A 15,675-nucleotide genomic window follows, 5' to 3' on the forward strand; every position below is an offset into this window, starting at 1 on the left:
GCTCCCAATTTAATTTCTATGAAATCTCTTGACTGGCTATACAGCACTTAAAATATAAATGATGGCCAAGGCTATGGTTAAATTAAGCAAGCTGAAAACAGGAGACACAGAGAGAAAAATGTTAGTGAGAGAGAGAAAAAAATAAAAGTCTATTCACCATGTTCTTATCAAGATGTTTTGTGTAAAACCATTGGGCCTGTCCCTTAAAACTTTATAAAATTTCAGTGAAAAATGCTAACATAGCCTGAAGTGCTCAGTGGCAGAATATATGTTTATGTATATTTTACATACAACAGTAGCAAGAGAAAGAGTTGGGAAATCATTCATAGTTGTTGCAAGTAGTCCACGTTCCATAGGGATCAGTAATAGTCTCACTGCATAAAGCCTGAGCCAAAGTTGTGCTTTATTTCACTCTGCATCTTCTCCAAATTGAAGCCTCTTATTGAGCAACTGAGGAATGTAACAAAGACACAGATTTTGGATTGAATTTTTAGTCTAAAGTTGCTTCAAACTCTGAAGAGGTCTTTATTACTATATTCCTAGACTTTTCGGGAGCAGGTAGGAACACTGTGCTCAGTATGAGGAGGAAAGATGGAAAAAAGTGTGACACATACAGGTGTTAATAAAGCTTTCTGATCTGTTTCATATGCTTGAAACTATGGTTCTGTCATCTGTCATTTATTAATGTTGAAAGATGCAGACATTTAAGCTACAGACCTTAAACACAGAGTTTAAGGTCTAGGTGGCTAACACAGATAAAGGACTGAATCTTGTCAGGATGAACTCATGGGAATTTTTACTCAGGAGAGCAATACCAGTGAATGCAATGGACCTGTTCAGAGGAGTAAGCTCCCACAACACCACTGCTGCAATCAGACTCATGCAACAAGACCCTGGTGTAAAACAGCTGATAGGACAGAGGCACATGTGCCAAGTAACAGCTTATAGTGCTTAACGGAGACCATGTGTATTATTAGGCCTGAGCACAGGAAATGAAAGATTTCCCCCTGCTCTTCTAATGATGCCTAAGAGCAAGTTGTGTGTAAAGAAATATTTCTTTAGGAAATAGCTGACTGACTGGAATCCTTAAGAAAAAAAAAAAGGACAAATTTCCATTACCTTTTCTTGGATTAGAGGCAGTCTTGGTTTCTGCTGCCTCCCCAGTTTTCTTAAAATTGTTTTCCAGGCATTCCCACGCTACTAGTGTATTAGTGTCAGGCCAATATCTATTAACTTTTTCCTGAACTGCTTATATTCGAACATAATATCTTTTAGTTCAAAGGGCATAAACCAATTATGTTATTCTTCTAGTTGACACTCAGGACATACAGAAAAGCCTTCCTGCTTCTGACTAGGAGCAGGTGCAGTTCTCACAATGGACTGAGAAGAAATTTTACAAATGCTAACAGGTTTTTGTGAGGTGTTACTGATGTGTATGTTGAAATTACAGAGCCTAATCCATACAAATAGTTCATAATGTACATTCATGAGCAGTCCATATTTAGTAGCACAGAAAATTATGTTTGTCTCAATTTGTAATTAATTATCAAATAGAAGAGGGAATATTTATTCTTTTATCTTTTATTTTATGTCTTTTATCACAAGCAAAACTTCAAGTGTTGTCATAATTTTTTACTGTTATTATTTTATTGCTTTATCAACATAACTCAATTTTCTTGGGATGTGTCATTGCACTACCAGGCATTAGATATAATTATCTGAAGAAGAAAGCACAAGTTATTCCCAACAGTTTGTTTATTAGACAACTTTCGCTAGTAAATAAGACAACTTATTTTGTTTGAGCAAGGCTGCGTACAATATTTATAACCCTACTACATATGCAATTTTAGCACACCTGCTAATAAAGAGATCTTGAAGGAATCCAAAAGCTTGTGTAGCACATTTTCTTATATAACTTCTATCTATTTTGGAATACCATTATCTGTATTAAGATAAAGTCTGATATTTGTTGCTGCCTCTCATACCAGATTAATCAAGCTTTGCCTCTATTTATTTCAAAGAGGTCCAAGAATTTCATATATGATCACAGCCTAAATCAGGAGTAATGTGGCTTTGCTCTTCAAACCCTTTTAATGGCTCTTTATCCTTTATCTGTTTAATACTTTGCAAATAGCATGAGACAGTTTCTGTGAAAATACTATCTTACCACAAGACTCCTCATAGAACTTAAATTGTAAACTCAACTGCTCATTAAAGAAAATATGTTATTTTCAGGAGTTAGAATATGTATAAAATATGTACAGCAAAAGTGACAGATTGCAGCTTATTTCAAAATATATTAAAAAGTTAATAACTCTCATGGAGAAAAGCTAAGTCAAATACGGTTATCTTCAATTTTCTGTTTAGTTAAGTTTAGAGTTTAGATAAATATATATGTATATAAAATCTGAATATTCCTGTAGAACACAGTGATAGTCAAACAAAAATACATAGACCAGCACTCACATAACTGATTCCCAAAGCAGTTTTGAGGCTACTCTATTCAAGTATTTGGACATGCCAGCTTCAGTCTATATTGTTATGAAAAGTTTCTAATAGCCCTTGGCTTCTGTGACCTTCATGTAAGCCCAAATAAATGGTTGCTCAAATGTATTGCAGTTATTAATCTGATTTTCCTTCCCTTCTTTAAAAAGAGTTTCTGGCCCTTTCTTGATATTTTATCTTTTTCAGTAGCTCCAGATCTGGGCAGGGAAGGAATCCAGCTTTGTTTGTAAAAGTGAACCTTCAAAAGCATGCCGATTTGCCCTTTCTGGACAAATCGCTATTTAGTTATTTATTAGTTTCAGAAGAAAATATTTAACATGGAATGGGTTATTGTAATTCTTTTTCAGAAACAGTGTTTTCTTAAAAAATATTTTTGTCCAAACTTCTGAACAGTGGTAGTTAGTGGTGGTTAGTTCCACTAACAGGAAAACCTCCTGTCCTGGGTTCAGCAGTAGCAGTCATGTTTCTCCTCCTTGGTAGCTGGTGCAGTGCTGTGTTTTGACTTTCGGCTCGGGAACAGAGCTGATAGAGATGTTTTGGTTTGGCCAAGGACTTTGTGAGCCTCATGCTCTGCCAGGGAGGAGGGGAAGCTGGGAGGAAGCAGAGACAGGACACCTGACCCAAACTGACCAAAGAGCTATTCCATACCACAGCACGTCATGCCCAGGATGTAACTGGGAGTTAGCCGGAAGGGCTGGGAGACTGCAGGGTTGGAGGAGGTATCAGTCGGAGCTTGGTCGGGCTTGGGGGGCGAGTTATCGGTCAGTGGGTGGTGAGGTGTTGTATTCTGTTCCCTTGTTATTTCCTTTATCATTATTATCATTGGTGGTAGCAGTAGTGATTTGTGTTATACCTTAGTTGCTAAACGGTTCTTATCTCAACCCGTGGGAGTTGCATTCTTTTGATTCTCCTCTCCGTCCCTCCGAGAGCAGGGGGAGGGCAAGAAAGGGGGGGAAGTGAGCGAACGAATTACCTGACTGGGTTTAAACCACGACACCTCCTCAGTTCTAGGATGTTGCTGCCTGATAGACCAGCTGTTGTTGAACTGTCCACCAACATGATTCCCAAGTGGATTCTAGAGGAATTTCTTCACAGAGATTTATGGAATATGTTCCAACTCTTTAGAATCAGTTCCTGAAAGTGGGCAAGGCTGGAATAAGCGAAGTCCCAGTTTTCCTGGGTATGATCTTGTAGCCTATCCTCATATTTCTGCAAGATTTTAGAAGCATAAAAATGTTCCAATAGATAACACGATCAAAAAAGAACACGTTTAATTCAAAATGTAGACACTTTCAACTGAAGGTTCAAAAATAATGTCTTTTTTAATTTCTTTTTTTTAAAGTTTTTGCAATTCAGTTGCAACAACTGTTTTAATGTTTTGATGATACTGTGGGAATGACAATACTTTGCTCTAGCGAAAAATCTGCGTATTCAGTACAATAAGGACTTCTATGATCATTTTGCTAACACCTATGGTTTCAACTAAGATTGCAAAGGAATGCCTATAGAAAGTTTTTTGTTGATGCTTTTAAAACCAGATATTGCATTTTGAATGTGAAAATAATTTAATGGAAAATGTTTTATTTCCAGTACTACAATTAATTTTCATGGACCACTATTTATAAATGAGTAAATCCAAAGCTAACATAATCCAAAATCTTTGTCTTTCCTTTAATTTCAATAGGAAATGGTTTGGGCTTTTCATACCTCTCAGAAAAGTCTCCAAATTGTTTAAAGAAAATCTTACCAAGCAAGGCATGCAATAGGCAGCATCACTGTACCCCTACTATGGGGAAAACCCTGTGGGTTTTGGCACATATTTTTGTGGTAAATTAAGCCTGGGTTGCTGAAGTATCAAAACGCTGCCTGCTGATACTCACATTGCCTTTCTGGAGCCTACTGAGTCAAAAACTATGGTGGGGGGCAGGATCTGCCCTCACATCCTACCTGATGCTGTGCTGCTTCCCAGGGAGGCTGTGGGCCTCAGCAGGATCCATCATTACATACTTTTTCCAGGGTCACACAGGGCCAGGGAAATTGAAATAATTTTCATTTCAGGAGGTTGGCAGTTTTGTATTTTATAATGCCCACATTGGGCTTCAAACAAATACTTGCACGTGTTCTTAAACCAGATGTAGTGTTCAGCCAAGCAGCAGGCATAAATAAGCTCGTAGCCTAGATTTCAGGAGTAGTTTTAAGAACCTAAATCAATTTGTGTATTCATGTTGCGGAGAATAAAACACCCCAAGAATTGCAATTACTGATACATGCATTTGGAATTTCTGGCATCATCAGAAATTCTCTACCCAAACTGGGAACATTAATGTTTAAATTAAAAAGAAAAATCCTAATCTGCAATTAAATTATGAATGACTTTTTTGTTTAAGAGAGCTAAAATCAAAGAGCCACAGCAGATTTCCAGGTGATTTTGACAAGTGTGATCCTATGGCACAGAATAGGTAAGATGGTCTAAGCGCAAGGATTTGCAGCATGTGGAGAAATGGGGAAAATGCATCAGTTATGTGTCTGAATTTCTTCCAGTGGTCACAGTGCTTCCTCATTTCATATAAACTATTTCATCATGTTTGAAAAGGGCACTGAAGGTCTTAAATGGAGATTGCAAGGGAGGAGAAAAGTTGATTTTCTAATGGGTATTTCCTAGTCTTTTGCTCTACTCAGACCCCTTCTTAAACTGTAATTTCTTTTTATAGTGAACGTTCCTAACTGCAATCTAGGCAGAGAAAATTGCTTCAAATTATATTTGGTACCTAGAATATAATCTGCCGAAATGTCTTGGAATTTTTCAGTTGTGTTTAAAGTATCCAAGTTTAAATCTCCTTGAACAGTCTCTCAGATTCAATTTTCTAGCAAGATTTTTATACCTCTTGCATTTGCATTCCTGATCTTTTTAAAAAATTTAATGAGGTTCAGATCATTTTATTTGGATTTCTTTTTTTTTAATTTTTATTTCCCCTTCAGAGGATCATCTCTGTGCTTATCTTTTGCAGTGTCCTGGTCTATACCTGAGCAAGCAACTGTGGGTCTGAGTCTGATTGCGCAGCCATGTCATTAGACCTGACTGCAGTAGACGGTGCAGGCAGCATGCACCAATTGCCCCAAGGTGATGCAAAAAGAGCCACCAAAGTTCCCCCAGTGTAGAAGCGAACAATTTTTTCCATATATCTTAGGTGTCACAGATGTATATATGTACATACAAACACACTAGGGACACACTAGAGATACTAGCAGCAACCCCAAAGCTGTGTGTTGCTATGTCACTTCGTTTGCTCTTACTCCAGCTCTGGAGACATGGGCTGTTCCTCAAACCCATCACTGACCAGAAGTTAGTCTGGGCAGACAGATCCCCTTTGGATGCAACACCTAGGGGCCACAGAAGGAAGAGGTGTGCCTCCTTACACACACAGACGCAACTCTCCTCTGTGAGAGTCAGTGCCCTCAGAAAAAGCTCTGCACAGAGTCAGAGGCTGACCCCTTCCAAAGCCCTTCATCTCTTTGTCATTTAACTATGGAAAACCAAAGAAAATGTAACATGATGGCAGTTTAAGAATAAATTCACAGCCTCATCTAAAATATGGATCTGCATTTAGAGAAGGCATTGGTTTCTAAGTGAGAAACTACAAGGTATGCCAAAATATTCAGCAGGTTGAAATCAATTTGTACTTTTGCAATGTAAGTAAAAAAAAGCCATCCTTAGATCACCTCCTACACAGGCAATAGAGCTCATCAAAGCCTGGGGCAGACAAATCCTGAAGCAGCAGAGAAGTGGCAAGGAAAGACATTAGGATACTATGTGCCAGGAAGAATGAATTTCAAGTTTAGATTTCAAGAATCATCCACACTTTTTAGGGTGGATACTGACCAGCCTGAACAATTGAAAACCAGAGCACTCACTGGAAAAAAGGGAACTGCATATAAACCCAGCGAAGCTAATAAGAAATTATGAGTATGAACTATACCGTGACACGCAAACACTAATATAAAATCACTTAAAACTGTAGGCAGCAGCTTAGTTTCATACCACCAGGTGTTTTGCTGTAGCAAAAAGACAGAGTAAAGGGCTAACAGATTAGACAGGAATCTAAGTCCTAAGAATGCCCTAGTGTAGGGCAATTTTGGTGCTGGTCTTTGGGTTCTGCATCCCACAGTCTACACCCACTTCCAATAGTGTGGTTAACTGAGGAGAGACACATTTTTTTGCTGTTATACACTTCTGAAACAACCCGGAACCCCTGCCCCTCACTGCAGCAGTGCTGTGCATTTTCATATCCTTTTCCAAGTATGGCTGCAACAGGAGAAAAGGAATCAGAACACATCCCTGCACATGTGCCACTGCAAAGCCCAGCAGCTCAATGTTAGCCCTCCTTAGCCAGCATTTTCAGCTAAGGCCTTGGATTTCCTACTGAAGAGTTAAAATATGGGCATTAAATTCCTTCTTGTAAATAAAGGGAAGTATCAGGTAGGGATGCAGGCTACGTAACTGAGGTCAATATACCTTAAACTTCATTGGCAAGATCTCTGCAAGCTTACTGCCAGAGCTAAAGCTAGTCAGACAGCAGCAAGTTATGTAGCTACCCAAAATTCACCTCTAGTGTGTTGTTTGTACACTGACTTCATTAATTAAAAAGACAGCCCTACCTCTAAGTGGGATGCAATGCTTGGAATTAAAGCAGGAATGTCTCTGATGACACCTATTTACAACAAGGAAAATCAGTATCATTATGAACAGCTCAAGAAAGAAATATTAAATAAAATAAAATTGAAAATATGTTTTCCTGTCAGAAAAATTACATCCTGATTTCATCTAGCATTCTCACAACAAACTGACATCCTTCCCCAACCCTAAACTTCTTGTATTCTTTCATATGAAGTATAAAATAAACATCAACAATTTTTAAGAAAAACAAACACAATAATTCCTAGGATTATACTTAGAAAATGCAATCAACATCCTGCAAATTTATACTTCTTTATTGCTTAATAATGTCATACCCTGTATAGCAAGTATTGTTTCTTCTTGAAAGTCCATTATCTCCTATCAGGAGCAAGATAACTTTATAAGTAGTTTTAAATGCAGTTTTGTTCTTTGGGAGATGAACTACTCTGAATTTGTGGGCTTTACATGTTTTAAAGCAAGCAGGCCTTGCTTAAATATGAAAACTTTCACCTTGTTGTGGTTCCAAGTTAATTAATCAGTCAGGCTTCTAAGCCAAAACTGTACTTTCAATGATGTTTCAGACTAAGGTTTTTTGAAAGTGAACGTTGAAAGAGAGCTTGATTTTTCTGGAAGTAAAGATTAAATGTAACAACTGGCTTCCTAGATGCTTGCCTGCAAGTGCCTTTGCCTCTACAGCTGAATAGAAAGTATTTGCTCCAACTGCTGCTTGCAGATGCTTTCTTTGTGGTTTCACAGCTTGGTCATAAGCAAACCTTTTTGTTTTTTATTTTTACAGCTGTTTAATCGGGACAGTCCCTACTCTGGTGTTTATTTGTGATGTTTGTTTACACAGAAGGCTTCTAGGTTTGCAAAGGCAGGGCTATGCTGGCTGGAGGGGCCAGGTAGAATGTTTGTGCAGCTGGTCACCAGGTAACCCTCCCAAACACTGCTGGAGAGCACTGGAATCAAGTGTGAGGATCAGAAATGGTGCTCTCCCTGGGACTATTTGCATCACAGCACAAGCTCTGATATTTGCTCATTTTTTTTATATGAGGTAGAATAATAATTCTACTTTGAAAGCATAAAAACTGTGAAGCTGCAATTAACTCTCTTCAATAACTACATTTTAAGCAGAAGAAAATTAACTGCTTTATTGCTGAGTGTGACTGGGGAAACCCACGATGGCTTATTGATAAAATCTCAGTATATGGTTGGTCCCATGCAGCCAGAAATCCCAAGTCAGATGCCAAATATCAAGAGGCTTAAAAGAGAAAAATAAAAAAACTACATTCATTCTCCAATAATGTTTGAAACTCTTGCTATTTTTTTAGATTGTTGAGATTTTCAGGTAGTCACATGCTTTTAGGAGCTGCAAACTAAAAAGAATCTCACCCTGATCCCCTCCAAGTAAGTTGGAAAGTAGCCAAGCAATGGGTTTATTTGAAGCCACAGAGAACAAATGGAAATAATATTTCCTTTTGCACCTTAGAACAGCCAAGATATATCAAGACAGTACAATGCACATGATCAGGCCTGTATTTTAACTTTCATATGATTTGGCATTTCATTGTTCTTGACATGTTTACATTTTGTACTTCATCTGTAGTATTTCCAGTCATTTCTCTCTGAAATCTGAATTGTCACAATCACACTGCAATTGCGCATTAAGGGAAAGACAGCCATCTGCATATGGAAAACTGGATTAGAACAATCTTATATGAATACAGAACATAGTTGTGTGCATGTGTGCACTCCCCCAAGGCAATGAAACAGCAGAAAGACCCTGTCCTTAAGGAATATGTCAGTCACACCCCTCATCCTGAATAACCTGGATGGTGCATGCTATTGGGTCTGAATTTCTATTTTCTTTTACCTGGGTCAATCATTGTGAGCATTTATCTCTTCTATAGTCACCTTCTGTGCTTTCATCCAGATATAACTTCAAATAACGGTTTCCACCAGGGATTATATCCTTTCTCCTTTTCAATGCAGAGAAAGAAGTTAAACAAGACAAAAAGGGTTCTGAGCAAATCAATGAAGCTGAGGTTAGTGGATTTTAAAAACAACCCCCCCTGTAGTACTGATATTAGTGGGCAATGGTAACTTACTAATTTGTTTCCATTCCCATAGTAACTATTCTAGGTACCATGGTAACAAACCTAAACAAACCTAAATATTATCTTTCCTTTTGGTCCCAAAATTTTCACATTTAATGTGGTCCTAATAAATAGCTACAGTAACAGTTCCCCTGCTATTGTTCACAAACACATGCCACAGTAAATAGGTTCTCAGCATGCCTACCAGAATATGCAAGCAGTCGCAATGCTTAATAAATAATATGTGATTATACTACATAACTGATTTTATTTAACAATATAGGTACATGTAACAGTAAGAAGACATATGTCAATGAAACAGCATTTTAAGTAAGACAGGTTTGGTGAACTTACTGGCATGACTTATCAGTGTTTGACAGTCTGGAAAACTAAAGCTATTTTCCACGTTCATAATACCTGTCATAAGCATATTATGTGATTAACTTATGATTGTAAGGGAAATAGCTGCCTTTAAAAGTTATTACTCTAGTGGAAATTCATCTCAGAACTTGTGTAGGCACTTGGCTCTTTCCTTCTTGATCTGTTTCACAATGTTATATACTTTATTATTTACCCACAGTTCAATTTTTTTTGGTAGTTTGATCATACTAAATCTTCATTTTCAAATACGAATATACCTTGATTCTATCTGTCAATTGAGCTTTCCAATATATGCATCCTAAAGGCTTTGCCAGCAGCCAGTGCCTCTGCCTCAGAAGCCTCCCTTTACCACGCAGTGACCAGCTGAAGACTTTCCACCCTCCTGTGACCAAGCCTTAGGCTGCTCTTAGCAGCCAAACTGTCTCCAAACAATGCCTCACTCTGGGGGTGCTGTATTGCCCTTCTTGAAGGACTGCCACCTTCAGCTAGTTGTCAGCACATTCTGGATGCAGCACATCTCACATGTATGTTTTGCATAGGATTCTGACCAGATGACTTCTTAAATAAAGAGGAAGACACCCCCAAACAGAGATTCTTTAGAAAAGCAGTTGGGATGCAATAGTTGTCTCTATCCCTTAGAAATCCAGTGAGTCTAACTGTTCAAAAAGACAGGAGTACACCCTGTTCTATGATGCTCCTGGAACACCTCCGCCATAAAATACTAAAATTGGTCTCCAGAGCTGGAAGGCTTTTGCTTTTTTATCATGTTCCAGCCTGCCATTACATAGGCTTGCTCAGTATTATAAGGCAAGCACAGACTTTAGGGCACCACCTTGTTGGTAGGTGACATCTTCCCATACAAATCTTTTTTTCCAAGGTAAGAGGATGTCTATTCTTTGATTTGATATCAGAGGCAACCATCAACTTAACACCTTGAGTTTTTTACCTCTGGCCCTTAGTAGTCCATTACAGAGGTAAAACCAGAGAATTAAGAACTGAATATTCCTAGTGGAGTGGTGGATCTGATTAAAACACATGCTGAGGCCTCATAGGCTCAGATAGATTTATACCCACTAAGGAAAATAGTTCCTAACCTGCACAAAGAGAAAGGGAGGAAAAGGCTAGCTAAAGTATGTAAGTGCAGGCTCAGTATGCAATGTTTCCAACAGGATAGCTAAAGCTACACAGACACACCAGCCCTTAACCCTAGGCTTGTTTGGGTTGGAGGTCTAATGCAAAAGCTGTTTTCAGCAATAGTCATCTGCTCCTTGGCTATGGACATGACCACAGCTTTGCATGACCTCATTTCATCTGGAAAACATTTTTTGTTCTAGACAAAACCAGTTTGCCTAGAAATGACAGATATTCTGCTTTAGATTTATATACTTTCTGCAATGTCTGGCTTACCATTTATCAACAAAGCTACCCAGGATTGCTGAACTTGTTGCCTGTTTTGCTTGAGTCAGTTAAAAGCTATAAATAATGAATTTACAGTGAAGAAAACTATTATTTTTGCATAATGTTAGGAAAAACTATGATAGTCAATAGTTGGTGATGGACACAGATACAACAAGAGGCAATGAGCACAAACTGAAACACATGGATTTCCATGTGAATCAAAAACCCCACAACCTGAGAATCGAATAAGTTGTTTAGAGAGGTTGCAGAGTCTTCATCCTTGGAGATACTCAAAACCTGACTGGGCACAGTCATTGGCAATCTGCTATATCTTGTTGACATTAAGGGCAACAAGAAAAACTTCTATAGGTACACTGGGGATAAAAAGAAGACAAGGGAAAATGTGGGCACCCCGCTGGGAAGAAATGTGAGACCTGGTTACATGGGACATGGAGAAGGCCGAGATGCCCAATGACTTTTTTACCTTTTTTGCGTTAACCAGCAACAGCTCCAGCCAGACCACCCAAGTCACAGAAGGCAAAGGAGCTGAGACAGTGAAGAACTGCCTGCTAAAGGAGAAAATCAGGTTTGAGATCATCTAAGAAACCTGAAGGTGCACAAATCCAGGGGACCCAACAAGATACGTCCATGGGTCCTGAGGGAATTGGTGGATGACATTGCCAAGCCATTATCCCTCATGTTTGAGAAGTTGTGGCAGTTCAGTGAAGTTCTTGCTGACTGGAAAAGTGAAAACATAGCCCACCATGTTTAAAAAGGGAAACAAGGAAGACACGGGGAACTACAGGCTGGTCAAGCTCACCTTGGTGCCTGTCAGGGTCATGGAACAGACCCTCCAGGAAACTAAGCTAAAGTAAATGGACAATAAAGGGTTGATTGGCGACAGCCAGTATGGCTTTATTAAGGGGAAATTGTGCTTGAAAAATTTTGTGGCCTTCTATGATGGAGCCACAGAGTTGGTGGATAACGGAGGAGCAGCTGACATCATCTGCCTAGACTTGTGCAAGGTATTTGACACTGTCCTACATGACATCCTTGTCTCTCAACTGGAAAGGCACAGATTTGATGGATGGACCACCCAGTGGATAAGGAATTGGCGAGATGGTTACACTCAGAGAGCTGTGATCAATGGTTTGATGTCCAAATGGAGACCAGTAACAAGTGGTGTAGGGACAGTGTTGGGACCTATCCTCTTCAACATCTTTGTCATTGACAAGGACAGTGGGATTGAATGAGCTCTCGGCAAGTTTGCCAGTGACACCAAGCTGTGTGGTGTGACTGACACTCTGCAGGGAAGGGATGTCATATACAGGGACCTGGACAGGCTCGAGAGGTGGGCCCATAAGCACCTCATGAAGTTCAACAAGGACAACTGCAAGGTCCTGCACATGGTGTTGGGACAATACCAAACTACAGGCTGGGCAGAGAATGGATTGAGAGCAGCCCTGAGGAGAAGGGCTTTAGTGCTGATTGGCAAGAAGCTTAACATGAGCTGGGAGTGTGCACTCACAGCCCAGAAAGCCAGCTGTATCCTGGGCTGCATCAAAAGGAGTGTGACCAGCAGGTCGATGTAGGTGATCCTGCCCCTCTACTCTGCTCTCGTGAGACCCCGCCTGCAGTACTGCATTCAGCTCTGGGTCCCCCAACACAAAGGTGTGGAGCTGCTAGAGGAGGGCCACGAAGGTGGTCAGAGGGCTGGAGCACCTGCTCTGCGAAGAGAAGCTGAGGGAGTTGTGCTTATTTAGCCTAGAGAAGAAAAGGCTCAGGGGAGACCTTAGAGCAGCTTCCAGTGCCTAAAGGGGCCTTACAAGAAATCTGGAGAGGGGCTATTATAAGGGTCTGTAGTGACAGTGCAAGGAGAAATGGCTTTAAACTGAAAGAGGGTAGATACAGATTAGATATTATGAAGAAATTCTTCACTATGAGGGTGGTGAGGCTCTGGCACAGGTTGCCCAGGGAAGCTGTAGCTGACCCATCCCTTGCAGTATTCAAGGCCAGGTTCGATGGTGCTTTAAGGAACCTGGTTTAGTGGAAGGTGTCCCTGTCCATGGCAGTGGGGTTGGAACTGGATGATCTTTAAGGTCCTTCCAACCCAAACCACTTTATGATTCTATGACCCTACTTGAACAGGGGGAGTAGGACCAATGATCTCAAAATGTCTCTGCTGACCTCAATTCTGTGATTCCTGTTCCTATGCTAGATACTGTGCAAAGGTAAACCAGGGAAGGAGTGCTCAACCCTCAGAGAGACCAAATTCAAATCCAGCCAAAATTCCTGTTGTTGAGTCACAATGTAGCTCTTCTGAATCCTATTCTCAATTTATTGATAGAAAAACCAAAATCCACTAGTACTTCCAAGGCAGATATTTACACAGAAGAGCATACAAGTGTCTCAAGACAATTATTTTTCTTTCAAAAGGTTCTTAACTCCCTCCCCCTCTCCCCTTCCCCCCCAAGACAGGTATCGTCACCTAAAGATATCTGGTCTTTGCAAATATTTTCAGACTTAGAACCAGAAATTATGTCTGGAATGGCAAAATTTCTCAACAGTGGATTTCATCCCACAGGGATACAACTGGAGGCTTTATCTGTTATTCTTTGAAGCCTGAAGCTCAGTTACTGCAGTGACATAGCTTCCCAAATTGTGTATTTGGGAAACTTTCCCTTAGTTTGCCAGCTTTCGTGTTTGTTACCATTTGTCTTTGTTGCCCTTTGTCAGCTAACACCTCAAGAAAATTTTGACATCCAAAAAGAACATAAAGTTTAGCTTTTTCTCAAATCCTAGTTAATAGGGGTGGAGATAAAATCCTAGTCAGACCAACAGACAGTTGATGTTGAATCCATATACACATTTGCATCATTCATAACCCTTTTTTCCTTCGATAGCTGTCTCCAGATATTTGGTAGAAAGCACATGGATTTGGTTTGTCGTTACTGAAAACAAGTCCTGTTTTTCTATATTCTAGACTACATATACATGCCCAAAAGAGTGCTTTAGGGGGCACAAAGACAGGAACTGAAGTATTTGTTTAAAAAACCACTTTAAAGTAAACCAGAAAATCTGACATACATGTGCAGAAGTTTGTTTCTGAGTTTATCTTCCAGGCTCTTAAAGAGCAGAACTATTGTTATGAATGTGTTTAAGCATCATTATCTACAGTTTGAAGGAAAGCTGAATGTCTTTAATGGAGTGGAACACTACAAAGAATTAACAGTATTTGATTTTTTTCTTTTAAATTAGAAGCAATCCAAATTTTACACAACTTAGCCATTAAGAATTCATTTTATTAGACTTTAATGTACTTCCACATCAGTTAAGTGCAGTTTATTCTGGCAATTTTACTGGGACTAAGTTGCTACTAAAACTATGAAACTAAAAATCTGACCTGAAAATCTTCCTGACAACTGTTGCTAGCAGACAGCAGTAACTACAACAGCTACTGTTTAATTTAGCAAATACCTGACCAAATTCAAATTGTTTTCAGGCAGCTAGATGTGGAAGGTCCAATTCTGCTCAGCCTGAAAGCATATGATGGATAGAAAACAGCTACACAGTTCTAAAGCATTATAGCTTGAAAACTTTACTATCAATAATCCTGTAACTTCCGGACAATGCCTCAGATCCTCTTATTTTTTGTAATAGCCTGGTGGATATACTAGAACCAGCTTTGAGCAATGTACACCACCATTTACTGCCTTTGTACTATCTTTTGATCTTTTGCAGCTCTATTAGCCATTCATATTCTTACGTAAACTGTGTGATAGCTGTCAAATCATTAACCATCCTAGAAGAAGATAAATGTGAAACTGAGATGAAGTTCACAAACTGTACTTCATAAAATGCATTAAAGAATTAAGGTATTTTGAAAAAAGAATAATATGAGAGTAATTAAACTGAGAAATTCTAGGAATAGAAAATTTGAGACCAATATTGTAGTCTTCTACATTTCTCTCAGGCACCACAACAAGAATTCCTAGGGCAGAAATTTTCTCCAAACAGGAAAATTTTAAGATGGTATTTCAAGATATACACTTTTGCTCTTGAAATCTGTAGCTTCAGCATTTTTCTTTTCAGTCTCCCTGTTACTAAAGTTCCACTAAGGATGGCAGCTTTTCATGTGTACTGTCATTAGCCATGGATTTTCATCCATTATCAGGAAATCTTAACCCTTGAAGAAGCAAACCTGGACCCTGGAGGAAGAGAGAATGACCTGAGCTCCAGTGGAAGGAGCTGTCTAATGTCTTGTGGCACTGGGGGTTCTGCTTTTACTCTCCTCCATTCTGCAGTCTCTCTTATTACCTAGCTTCTTTCGGTTGCTAGAGCAGGAATGATTAATATTGATAAAAATCAGTCATTAGTGATTCATCTGTTTACCTGCCCCTTATGGCATCATTGTAATATGATCTTTGAAAGGTTTTGGTGAGGGTTTGCTAAAAAACAAGATGCAATGCATTGTTTTGTTTGGTGGTTTGTATTTAATGTACAGATATTACCATGAGAACTTTTCTCTTTATATCCACCATACTACTGAGAACTGAAAGAACTGTACTCTCTCCTATCCAGAACTAGATGTAAAAAAAGAACTCTGTTAGCAAGAATAGG

The sequence above is a fragment of the Pezoporus flaviventris genome, unplaced genomic scaffold, assembly GCF_033815535.1.
Source record: "Pezoporus flaviventris isolate CSIRO_AGI_PZ_B2104156 unplaced genomic scaffold, CSIRO_AGI_Pfla_v1 ptg000001l, whole genome shotgun sequence".
Taxonomy (NCBI): Eukaryota; Metazoa; Chordata; class Aves; order Psittaciformes; family Psittacidae; genus Pezoporus; species Pezoporus flaviventris.